The sequence below is a fragment of the Ovis aries genome, chromosome 6 (assembly GCF_016772045.2).
Source record: "Ovis aries strain OAR_USU_Benz2616 breed Rambouillet chromosome 6, ARS-UI_Ramb_v3.0, whole genome shotgun sequence".
NCBI lineage: Eukaryota > Metazoa > Chordata > Mammalia > Artiodactyla > Bovidae > Ovis > Ovis aries.
Window position 1 is genome coordinate 48,785,690 of NC_056059.1, and position 12,908 is coordinate 48,798,597.

Sequence of the window (12,908 nt, forward strand, 5' to 3'; positions counted from 1 at the left end):
ACTCTCCTCTTTCACTTTCATTAGAAGGCTTTTTAGTTCCTCTTCACTTTCTGCCATAAGGGTGGTGTCATCTGCATATCTGAGCTTACTGATATTTCTCCCGGCAATCTTGATTTCAGCTTGTGCTTCCTCCAGCCCAGCGTTTCTCATGATGTATTCTGCATATAAATTAAATAAACAGGGTGACAATATACAGCCTTGACATACTCCTTTTCCTTTCTGAAACCAGTCTGTTGTTCTATGTTCAGTTCTAACTGTTGCTTCCTGACCTGCATACAGGTTTCTCAAGAGGCAGGTCAGGTGGTCTGGTATTCCCATCTCTTTCAGAATTTTCTGCAATTTATTGTGATCCACACAGTCAAAGGCTTTGGCATATTCAATCAAGGAGAAATAGATGTTTTTCTGGAACTCTCTTCCTTTTTCCATGATCCAACAGATGTTGGCAATTTGATCTCTGGTTCCTCTGCCTTTTCTAAAGCCAGCTGGAACATCTGGAAGTTCGCAGTTCATGTATTGCTGAAGCCTGGCTTGAAGAATTTTGAGCATTACTTTACTAGCGTGTGAGATGAGTGTGATTGTGTGGTAGTTTGAGCTTTCTTTGGTGTTGCCTTTCTTTGGGATTAGAATGAAAACTGACCTTTTCCAGTCCTGTGGCCACTACTGAGATTTCCAAACTTGCTGGCATATTGAGTTCAGCACTTTCACAGCATCATCTTTCAGAGTTTGAAATAGCTCAACTGGAATTCCATAACCGCCACTAGCTCTGTTTGTAGTGATGCTTTTTTAAGGCCCACTTGACTTCACATTCCAGGATGTCTTGCTCTAGGTAAGTGATCACACCATTATGATTATCTGGGTCATCAAGATCTTTTTTTGTACACTTCTTCTGTGTATTTTTCTACCTCTTAATATCTTCTGCTTCTGTTAGGTCCATACTATTTCTGCCCTTTATTCCCTATCTTTACATGAAATGTTCCCTTGGTATCTCTAATTTTCTTGAAGAGATCTCTAGTCTTTCCCATTCTTTTGTTTTCCTCTGTTTCTTTACACTGTTCACTGAGGAAGGCTTTCTTATCTCTCCTTGCTGCTCTTTGGAACTCTGTATTCAAAAGGCTATATCTTTCCTTTTCTCCTTTGCTTTTTGCTTCTCTTTTTTTCACAGCTATTTGTGTGGCCTCCTCAGGCAGCCATTTTACTTTTTTGCATTTTTTTTTTCTTGGGGATGGTTTTGTTCCCTGTCTCCTGTACAATGTCACGAACCTCCATCCATAGTTCATCAGGCACTCTGTCTATCAGATCTAGTCCCTTAAATCTATTTCTCACTTCCACTGTATAATTGTAAGGGATTTGATATAGGTCATACCTGAATTGGCTAATGGTTTTCCCCACTTTCTTCAATTTAAGTGTGAATTTGACAATAAGGTGTTTATGATCTGAGCCATAGTCAGCTCCCAGTCTTGTTTTTGCTGATTGTAGAAAGCTTCTCCATCTTTGGCTGCAAAGAATATAATCAATCTGATTTCAGTGTTGACCATCTGATGATGTCCATGTGTAGAGTCTTTTCTTATACACAAGTGACTAAATTCTGCAATCCAAAGAAAAGCATTAGATTTTTAGATAACTTGGACTTTTTATATCATCTCGGAATGAAATTTATTTAAAGGACCACCATTAGTGTAAATAACATGTACACAGTAGAAGAAAATAAAAAGAAATAAACTACTCAAAAAATTAAAATTTTCAGAGAAAATGAATGACAAAAATGACAGATTTACCAGACTGATATAGAATACAAAAATTTGAATTTAAATTCTACAACATGTTGTTTGATCTTATAAATACTATATATGAATTCTAAGCCCGAATTGAATGATCTTAGCAGTGGGAATATCTCTTTGGGAAACCATATTGTTATAAATTTTAGATCCATAAACATGGGCAGGCCTTCTTTTAAAGTGAGCACTTTTTTAAATGAATAGTATTTGGAAATGAATAAATATCTTTACTTTTAGGAAATGGCAGTCTTGGATGAGGAATATGAAGAAAGTCCAAAATTATAATGAACCTTGGTGTACTATGATGATATTTACAGAAGGTTAGAGATGAGAGACAAAGGAAGAGCCCACAGCATTTGGTGGAAATGAGCACATGTTCCAAAGAGAGAGTGTTGTTGCAGCTCTTTCTCAGTAAAAATGTAGATGTTTTCAAAGAGGAGAAAAGAGAGGGTATGTCAAGCAAAAGGATAATGTGAACAAAGGCAGAAAAGTGAAAATTCTGAGTACATTTATAGAAGGACTAATGTGTTCTGATTTAGTGGCATTGAAGAGAATTTAGGAATTTGATATTTTTAGGTCTTGACGATAAGTTTGGAAAGTTTTTTTTTTTTTTTTTCCTGAAAGCCATTGGAGTTCAAGAAAGAATTTTAAGGCAGACAAGTGACAGATAAAATCTTATGCAAAGGCACTCTGCATCAGTGAGAAAGTTGGAATAGGGTAAGAATAAATTTGGAGAAATCAGTTAAGTTATTTATCCAAGTAAGACCAGATATAGGCATAGAACAGGGTCTAGATAAATACAGAAAAGAAAGTGAAATGAAACAAATGTAAATGTATGATTCAGTAGACCTCAGACGTGAAAAGCAAGGAGACAAGGATGTCCACATTCCCATCCTCTCACTAGAGCAGCTACACAAACAGGGGTGCTGTGTATCTTAACCGAAAAGTCAAGATAAGTCAAGATGTATATTTTAGAAAGAATTTAGTGATGCATTTTAGAGGATATTATATTCAGAGAGCATCAGATATTATATTTTATAGAAAATATCATTATTTAAAGAGAGTAGCAGAACAAGAGGATAACAAAGAACCAGCAAGAGGAGGAATGACAAGTCGGGTGGTAGAAAAGGATAAGGTGATTGTATGGAAGTTAAGAGGAAAATGTGGTTTAGACAGATTTTCAGGATTAGATTTTACCGAGAAATTACATAAGAACTAAAACGTGTCTATAGCAGCTGAAAATAATGTTAGAAGTCTTGCAGTTACATGATGATTTGCAAAAGTTCCATCAAATGGTGTTTATTTAATGAAAGAAGACAATAAAACTGTCATTGCATTTACACTTCTAAAGAAAAACAAACTTACTCAAGTACAATTATTTAATGTGAATTTAGAAAATGACATCAGTCAATATTTTGTTAGTCCTAACACAGCCTTAATTCTTCCATTGTGGAGGGTTCATAGATATAGACCCTGTAGAACATACATTTAAAAGAGAGGGAGAGAGAATGAATAAGTGAATATCAGTTGTATTAATTTTGCATAAATCCCTCAGACATACATAAAACACACATTTATTTGCATCACTCTCCTGTAAAGTCATGGACACGAATATGAGTTTTATTCAGCCATCATTTAATTTTAAAATAATTATCTTGATAAGGGACTTATTTATTATTGTCTTGGGATAATCGTAGAAGCTTCAATCCATCAAGGTTTCAATTTATTTGGGAAAATATAAAGTATTCATTTTTAGTTATTACAGTTCGAGCAATTCTCAAGTTATGAATAGAAGTTATAAAGAGGATATGCTCCCCAAATTAATTTGAGATTATAACCCATTTTCCAAGAAGAAAATGATAAATAATTTTTAGCTTCCTAAACAAATTCACAGAAGTGCATATGAATGATACTGGGTAAATTTAAATAGCAGCTAATATGATTTAATATTTTTTATATTTTTATTTTAATAGCAGCTTAAGTTTCATTTTCTAATCTGAAAATGATCAAGTCATGCTTTAACTGAAAAAATATCTGGTCTGGAGCCACTGAAGATTATTGATATATATCTTGCAGCTTTTAATAATTTTTAAAATACTTTAAAAATTAAATAACTTACTATGGGAAGTTAAATGAAATGATATTTTAAACTGGTAGTTTCTATATTTTATTTTAAATATTACACACAATTTTCAATAATAGTTCTATAAAGAATAACAATATTGAACCACCAATAATAAAATGATACATATATAAAACAAAACTAAAACAATAAAATAACAAATAAAAACTAATATAGAAAAACATCAACAAAGAAATAAATTAAGACAGAACTTAAGAATAAAGAAATAAGAGTTTTCAGGGAAACAGTTGTATATAGATGGATATTACACATTATCCTCCTGCTTACCAGAGGAGAAAAAATTATATAATATAAAAACACTACAGGAGTTTTAAAAGTGTAAACAATTAATGATATGACCTTTGAACTATGTAATTGCTATATTTATTGTATGATATAACAATCTTATCTTGATCAAGATAAAACAAAAGATTAAACAGTGATCATATCTCAATTCATATTAAAATATCTATGAGAATACTGAAAATTATTCTCTGTACTTCAAAAGGTAAAACCCTGAAAGGTAGATTTCCCAGATCATCTTGCAGGCAAATTCTTATTACAAGTCACTGAGAGACATTATTGTGAGATTGGAAACTTAGAATTTAAAAATCCTTTATTCTCAAATGCAAGTTGCAACAGGTACATGGTCTACAAAGAAGTCAGTTTTAGGTTTTCCCATGGTTTAGGTTTTGCCAGGAAGGTACTTCTTTCTTTGGATCAGTTCAGTTGCTCAGTCGTGTCCGATGCTGTACCCCATGGACTGCAGCATGCCAGTCATCCCTATCCATCACCAACTCCCGGAGCTTGCTCAAACTCATGTCCCTCAAGTCAGTGATGCCATCCAACTATCTCATCCTCTGTCATCCCCTTCTCTTCTGGCTTCAATCTTTCCCGGCAACAGGATCTTTTCAAATGAATCAGTTATTCGTATTAGGTGGCCAAAGTATTGGTGGTTCAGCTTCAGCATCAGTCTTTCCAATGAATATTCAGTACTGATTTACCTTAGGATTGACTGGTTGGAACTCTTTGCAGTCCAAGGGACTCTCAAGAGTCTTCTCCAACACCGCAGTTCAAAAGTATCCATTGTTCGGCACTCAGCTTTCTTTATAGTCCAACTCTCACATCCATACATGACTACTGGAAGAACCATAGCTTTGACTAGATGGACCTTTGTCTGCGAAATAATGATTCTGATTTTTAACATGCTGTCTAGGCTGGTCATAGCTTTTCTTCCAAGGAGCAATCATCTTTTAATTTCATGCCTGCAGTCATCATCTGCAGTGATTTTAGAACCCCCTAAAATAAAGTCTCTCACTCTGTCCATTGTTTCCCCATCCATTTACCATGAAGTGATGATATGGATCTATTGATGTGGATCTATTTGCCTTCAGCTATCAGGGAAACACCTAAAAATGAAAGTGAAAGTCATCCAGTCCTGTCTGACTCTTTGCGACCACATGGGAGTTCTCCAGGCTTGAATACTGGAGTGGGTAGCTTTTTCCCTTCTCCAGCAGATATTCCATACCCAGGAATCGAACCTGGGTCTCCTGCATTGCATGCGGATTCTTTACAAACTGACCAACCTAGAAAGCATATTAAAAAGCAGAGACATTACTTTGCCAACAAAGGTCCATCTAGTCAAAGCTATGGTTTTTCCAGTAGTCATGTATGGATATGAGAGTTGGACTATAAAGAAAGCTGAGCTCCAAAGAATTAACGCTTTTGAACTGTGGTGTTGGAGAAGACTCTTGAGAGTCCCTTGGACAGCAAGGAGATGCAACCAATCCATCCTAAAGGAAATCAGTCTTGAATATTCATTGAAAGGACTAATTCTGAAGCTGAACCTCTAATACTTGGCCACCTGATGCGAAGAGCTGACTCATTTGAAAAGACCCTGATGCTGGGAAAGATTGTAGGCGGGAGAAGTGGATGACAGGGGATGAAATGCTTGGCTGGCATCACTGACTCGATGGACATGAGTTTGAGTAAGCTCTGGGAGTTGGTGATGGACAGGGAAGGCTGGTGTGCTGCAGTCCATGGGGTCAGAAAGAGTAGGACACGATTGAGTGACTGAACTGACTGACTGATTTGCCTTGAAGTGATCCTTGGATCACCCACTGTCATATTGGAGGCAAAAAAAAAAAAAAAAAAGAAACTTCCATGGGTTTTTAAACCTTTTTACCTAGCCTTTTCAGTGGTGCTATATGTATCTAGTTGTTTTCCTATTTAAGATACCTAGAGTTGCGTTATATTTTTGTGTGGCTCCTGTAGTATTTCTCGCTCCAGTAGTATTTCTGTTGTGTTCAATCTGAAGCTCTCTGTCAGAGTCATTGACTCATTTTTATTTTTGGATTAGGCTTATTTTGGTCAAAAAGATCAGCATGTTTTCCCCTATTATTAATAGTGATAATACAATGTTTAAAATGTGTCTTCAATTTTGATAAAACAAAAGATTTTATTAAGCTCCAAAATAAAGGATGTATTTTTGTGTAAATTCAATTTTGAGGACCATTCAGTAAAGTTTATAATACTGAACATAATTAGTATTATATGCTTAATTCTTATGAGAGTATGTGGGGCCTTTCTTGGTGGTGCTAGTGGTAAAAAACCCACCTTCCAATGCATGAGACACAAGAAATGCAGTTTTGACCCTGGGGTTGGGAAGATACCCTGGAGAAGGAAATGACAACCCATTCCAGTACTGTTGCCTGGATAATTCCATGGACAGAGGAATCTGGCAGGCTATAGTCCACAGGGCCACAGAGTCAGACACGACTGAGGGATTGAGCACAGTACAATATATTAATATAAGAGTATGCCAATGAGAATTGGATTCCTCAGGGCATGATTAAAAAACTAAAACAACAATATAAATGACTTAGTTCAAGGAAATTTTAGCTTTCTTTTAATATCAAACTTCAAAATATCAAAGCAGGGGAACACTGCAAATTATGCAGAAATTGACATTTAGGATAGATACAATTATGTACAAATAAATGTATACAGACTTGTAACTGGTTAAACATATTTTTACAAGTGGTGACACACAGGAAATAAAATTAAATATGTAAAATAATTAGATAGCTTGAGAAATGACAGAGCTAGTGTGGATTATAGTTAGAGCTGAGATATCTCTAATCTTTGTGCTTGTGCTTAAAGGCTGTCTAGTCGGACTCTTTGTGACTCCATGAACTGTAGCCCACTAGGCTCATCTGTCCATCGAATTCTCCAGGCAAGAATACTGGAGTGGGTTACCATTTCTTCCTTCAAGGGATCTTCCAGACCTAGGAATCAAACCCAGGTCTCCTGTATCTTCTGCACTGACAGGTGGATTCTGCACCACTGAGCCACCTGGGAAGCCCATCTCTAGAATTTAGAGAGCCTTCACTAGGTTGTTGTTACAGGGACCAAGTGAGCCAAAATTTAAACAGTATACAGTTTTTCAATAATTATTTAAGAGATTGCATCATTTTCTTATTTAATTATATCTAATGCTGACATATTATATATTCACTTCTTCAGCAGTTTGAAAACAAGCTTAGCAGCCACTTAGTAAACATTAGTTTGAGGAGGGGTCCCCCTCAACTGCTAATTGTCATATCTCATAATTGTGAACTCTGTATGGGCTTCCCAGCTTGTTCAGCGGTAAAAGAATCCACCTGCCAATGCAGAAGACTCAGGAGACCCAGGTTCGATTCCTGGGTCCAAAAGATCCCTTGAAGGGGGAAATGGCAACCCTCTCTAGTAGTCTTGCCTGGAGAATCCCAAGGACAGAGCATCCTCTGGTGGGCTACAGTTCATGGGATAGCAGAGTCGGACACAGCTGAGTGACTGAGCATGCAAGCATGAGTGTGAACTATGCACTTCATAAATTAAAAAAAAAAATTAATATTGCCTCTAGCACTAAAACTTAGCTCCAGGGATGATAGTCAATACCCAATCTGTTAGAAACTGAATACCATGCTAGACTGACCTTGGAATTAACCTAGGGTTACAATTAGTATGTACAAATATTTAAACCATTTTGTATTTTAATGTTCAATTTTAGGGTTACTCCACCCATTTTTTACCTTAATTTTCCCCTGTATTTTCATGTTTTTTTTCTTCTTTATGATGCAAATATTCCTACGATAGCCAAATTCTACCTACATATGTGACATTGCTGAAAGTGGAATTGAGAAAGTTGCACAATGGCACATCAGTATATGTTATTTTAGTATATACATGAATTGTGTGTAAATAACCATAGACATAAGTTAATGTAAGAAAAACCAATTAGAAAGTGATATGTTTTGAGGTATTATTTTATTTCTTAATGTTATTTAAGAGTAAATTTATATAATTAATCTCTAATTATGTAAATGTATGGATGTGAAAGTTGAACTTTAAAGAAGGTTAAGTGCTGAAGAATTGATGCTTTTAAATTGCAGTGTGTGAGAAGACTTTTGAGAGTCTCATGGAGAGCAAGTAGATTAAACCAGTCAATCCTTAAGGAAATCAGTCCTGAATATTCATTGGAAAGACTGGTGCTGAAACTAAAGTTCCAATACTCTGGCCACCTGATACAAAGGACTTATTCATTGGAAAAGGCCCTGATTCTGAGAAAGACTGAGGGCAAGAGGAATAGAGAGGATGAGATGGCAACCCACTCCAGTGTTCTTGCCAGGAGAATCTCAGGGAAAGGGGAGCCTGGTGGGCTGTCGTCTATGGGGTCGCACAGAGTCGGACACGATTGAAGTGACTTGCAGCAGCAGCAGCAGCAGCAGAGGATGAGATAATTAGATAGCATAACTGCTGCTGCTGCTGCTAAGTCACTTCAGTCATGTCCGATTCTGTGTGACCCCATAGACGGCAGCCCACCAGGCTCCCCTGTCCCTGAGATTCTCCAGGCAAGAACACTGGAGTGGGTTGCCATTTCCTTCTCCAAAGATAGCATAACTAACTTGGTTCAATAGACATGAGTTTGAACCAACTCTGGGAAATGGTGAAGGACAGGGAAGCCTGGCATGCTGCAGTCCATAAGGTTGCAGAGTTGGACACTACTTAGTGACTAAACAACAAACCACCTTTACTAACGTCTGTATATAGCAATTAGCAAGCAAATTTCCTGAAAAATGAATGATCAGTTTTCTTTGAGGCAGGGTGGGCTGGCTTCTGTACACCATTGATTTTTGTGATAGAATACAGTGGTCCAGTAAATGTAAAGTCTTGTTTAAAAGGATCCTAAGAATTATGTTTAATCTGTTCAATCAGTAAGTTCATGGTTTTTTTTTCAAACTATATTTTTGCCTAAAATTAAAAAGAAACAACAAAATAGACAGAACTTATTTTTGAGAGGATGTGAATGCATAAACCATACAGCAATATGCAAACACATTTTAAAAATGAAAATGCCTGTTTTAAAATGTAAAAATATTTATATTGGCAATACATGCATGCTAAGTTGCTTCAGTAGTGTCTGACTTTTGCAACCCTGTGGACCATAGTCTGCCACGTTCCTCTGTCCATGAAATTTTGCAGACATGGGTTGTCATGCCCTTCTTTAGGGATCTTCCTGATTCAAGAATGAACCTGAGTTTGCATTGGCATGCAAAAGACTTTACCACTAGTTCTACCTAGGAAACACATATTTGCAATAAAGCATAAATAAAAACTTGACAGCACACTGCAAATAAAACCAACCACAGGCCAGAGTAGTAGTTTCTCTTACAATATTATATAATCCCTTATTACAAATGACTTTGTTTATAATATCAATGCCAATTCTTTTTAATATATTTTAAAATTAATTACAAATTTAACATCATTAAAGTATTTGAGTAATAATAACTAATTTCTGAATATTTTTATAACTGCCAATCTAATGTCAGTTTAGTGTAGTTGTCTGACAGAATTACAGCTAAAAATATAAACTTTAAGAAATATTAAAAGTACTGATTGTAACTGGGGAGTCCTCAGCAAAATCTAAGGCTAAATTCAATTATTTTCTTTAACTGTAACTGTTGGGGCTTCCCTTGTAGCTCATTTGTTAAAGAATCCACCTACAATGCATGAAACCAGGGTTTGATTCATGAGTTGGGAAGATCCCTGCAGAAGAAAATGGCAACCCACTCCAGTACTCTTGCCTGGAGAATCCCATGGACTCTAGCCTGCCAGGCTCCTCTTTCCGTTGGGTCCCAAGAATCAGACATGACTTTGAGACTAAACCACCACCACCATTATTGTTAGAGTTCTTTTGCATTATTAAATATTGCTGTAAGTTATTTATTCTAAAACTGAGGGAATAATTTTTTTTTAAGAATAGATGGTTTATTTTTGTTGGTGTGCCATCTTCCCCTTTGTAAACATTTGAGGATACTTTAGAGACATTTTTTTTCCCTGATAGTTTTGCTTTTACTGGAATGTCAAATAAGTTAACCAGATATTAATAATATGTAGAAATTTGTGTTTGCTTTATTTCCATCAAGTATGATGCTTTGAAAGTTATTCGTGTGTTTGCATTTCTTAGCAGTCTGGTCCTTTTTACTGCTTAGTAGTATCTGATTTTATAAATGTAGTATAGTTTCCTGTCACTCATGACAGATATTTAGATTGTTTTGGAATTTTTGGAGAATATAAGTAAAGCTGTTACAAATATTTATGTACAGGTCTTTGGGAGACATGAGTTTTCTCTTAGGTAATACCTGCTGTTGCTGTCGCTTCAGTCATATCTGACTCTGTGTGACCCCACCAGGCTCCCCTGTCCTTGAGATTCTCCAGGCAAGAACACTGGAGTGGGCTGCCATTTCCTTCTCCAATGCATGAAAGTGAAAAGTGAAAGTGAAGTCACTCAGTCGTGTCCGACTCTTAGCAACCCCATGGACTGCAGCCTACCAGGCTCCTCTGTCCATGGGATTTGCCAGGCAACAGTCCTGGAGTGGGGTGCCATTGCCTTCTCTGAGGTAATACCTAGGGGTAGGTTTATTGGGTGACATTTTTAAGGAAAATTTTAAGGAAAAATTGCAAATAGAAAGTATAACTTTAAAATGGATCAGAGAAATGGAGAAAATGGATAAGTGTCTGAGCAGACACTTCACTAAAGATATAATGCACCATATATTCATGAGGGCAAATGGTTTAATGAACAGATGTTTGACATGATTCAATCCCACTTCTGGGCATACACACCGAGGAAACCAGAATTGAAAGAGACACATGTACCCCAATGTTCATCGCAGCACTGTTTATAATAGCCAGGACATGGAAACAACCTAGATGTCCATCAGCAGATGAATGGATAAGAAAGCTGTGGTACATATACACAATGGAGTATTACTCAGCCGTTAAAAAGAATTCATTTGAATCAGTTCTGATGAGATGGATGAAACTGGAGCCAATTATACAGAGTGAAGTAAGCCAGAAAGAAAAACACCAATACAGTATACTAACACATATATATGGAATTTAGGAAGATGGCAATGACGACCCTGTATGCAAGACAGGGAAAGAGACACAGATGTGTATAACGGACTTTTGGACTCAGAGGGAGAGGGAGAGGGTGGGATGATTTGGGAGAATGACATTCTAACATGTATACTATCATGTGAATTGAATCGCCAGTCTATGTCTGACGCAGAATGCAGCATGCTTGGGGCTGGTGCATGGGGATGACCCAGAAAGATGTTATGGGGAGGGAGGTGGGAGGGGGGTTCATGTTTGGGAATGCATGTAAGAATTAAAGATTTTAAAATTTAAAAAAAATAAAAAATAAAAAAAGAAATAAAAAAAAAATAAAGTTATACTTTCGTACTTTTCCCTTCTCCTTGCTTGTTGCCACTCCTTGTTCCAGCTGTGCTCTCTGTACCTCATCACCATGCCTCTCAAAATTGGGGAAATCAAAGACTTTCTGCTTACAGTCAGGCAAAAAGATGCTAAGTCTGTCAAGATCAATAAAAACAAAGATAACGTGAAGTTTAAAGTTGGATGCAGCATATACCTTTACACCTATTTGTTCATCATAGACAAAAAGAAAGTGCAGAAAGAAAGAACCTGCCTCCAGGTTTGGCAGTGAAGGAACTGAAGTAAACCACACACACTGATTTGAACTGTATTAAAATTTCTAAAATTCTTGAAAGAAATTAGACTTTTGTCTTATTAAAACTTTGATGGTCATTATATATTCTGGACACAGTTACTTTATCAGAAATATGTTTTGGATACTTTTTATTCTTTTAACAGTGTCTTTTGAACAGGAGACAAATTTTTACTGCAGTCCACTTATGGAATTTAAAAAAATTATTAGTGCTTTTTCTCTCCTAGGAAATATTTGTCTATCCCAGGATCACAAAGATTTTTTGTTTTTCAGAAGATTTTTATGTTTCTTTTTAAACCTATGATTCGCTTCAAGGCTTTTTGTTTTTGTTATGTTGTTGCCTGAATGCATCAGCCTCATAAGTTGAGAATTCTCCTTTCTTTATTACCTATTAATTGACCACAAATATGTGGTTCTATTTCTCAGTTCTGTATTCCATTCATTGATCTCTGTTTCCACCATGTCATGCTATTAGAATAATGTGCTTTTAAAGAAGGTCTTGAAATCATGTAGTGTGAGTACTACAACTTCGTTTCTCATTTTCAAAATTATTTTTTGGTTAATCTAAATCCTTTGTTTCACTATATAAATTTTAGAAATGTTTAGGCAATTGAAAAAAAAAAAACAAAGCTTGCTGGTGTTTTGATTGGAACTACACTGAGTGTACATCAATCTGATGAGAATATTATAAATACTCCTTCTCATAATCCATGAGTGAAGTATATCTCACCATTTACTTACTTTTTTTTGATTTTTCAAATCAAATTTTATAGCATGTCATATATATATTTTGGACGTATTTTGTAAATTTTCCCCAAATGTTTCATGTGTTTTGATGTTATTGTAAACGGTGCCGTTTTACATTTCAGTCACACACACAGTACAGATACAGGTCTCCTCTCTCCCAAGGACTCATCGCTTTCTGAACTTAGCTCTG

General features: G+C 36.1%; 1 pseudogene; it reads left to right on the forward strand.

Moving 5' to 3' along the window:
* Positions 1 to 11,752: 11,752 nt before the first annotated feature.
* Positions 11,753 to 11,964, forward strand: LOC101108749 (large ribosomal subunit protein eL38-like; annotated as a pseudogene).
* Positions 11,965 to 12,908: the final 944 nt, after the last annotated feature.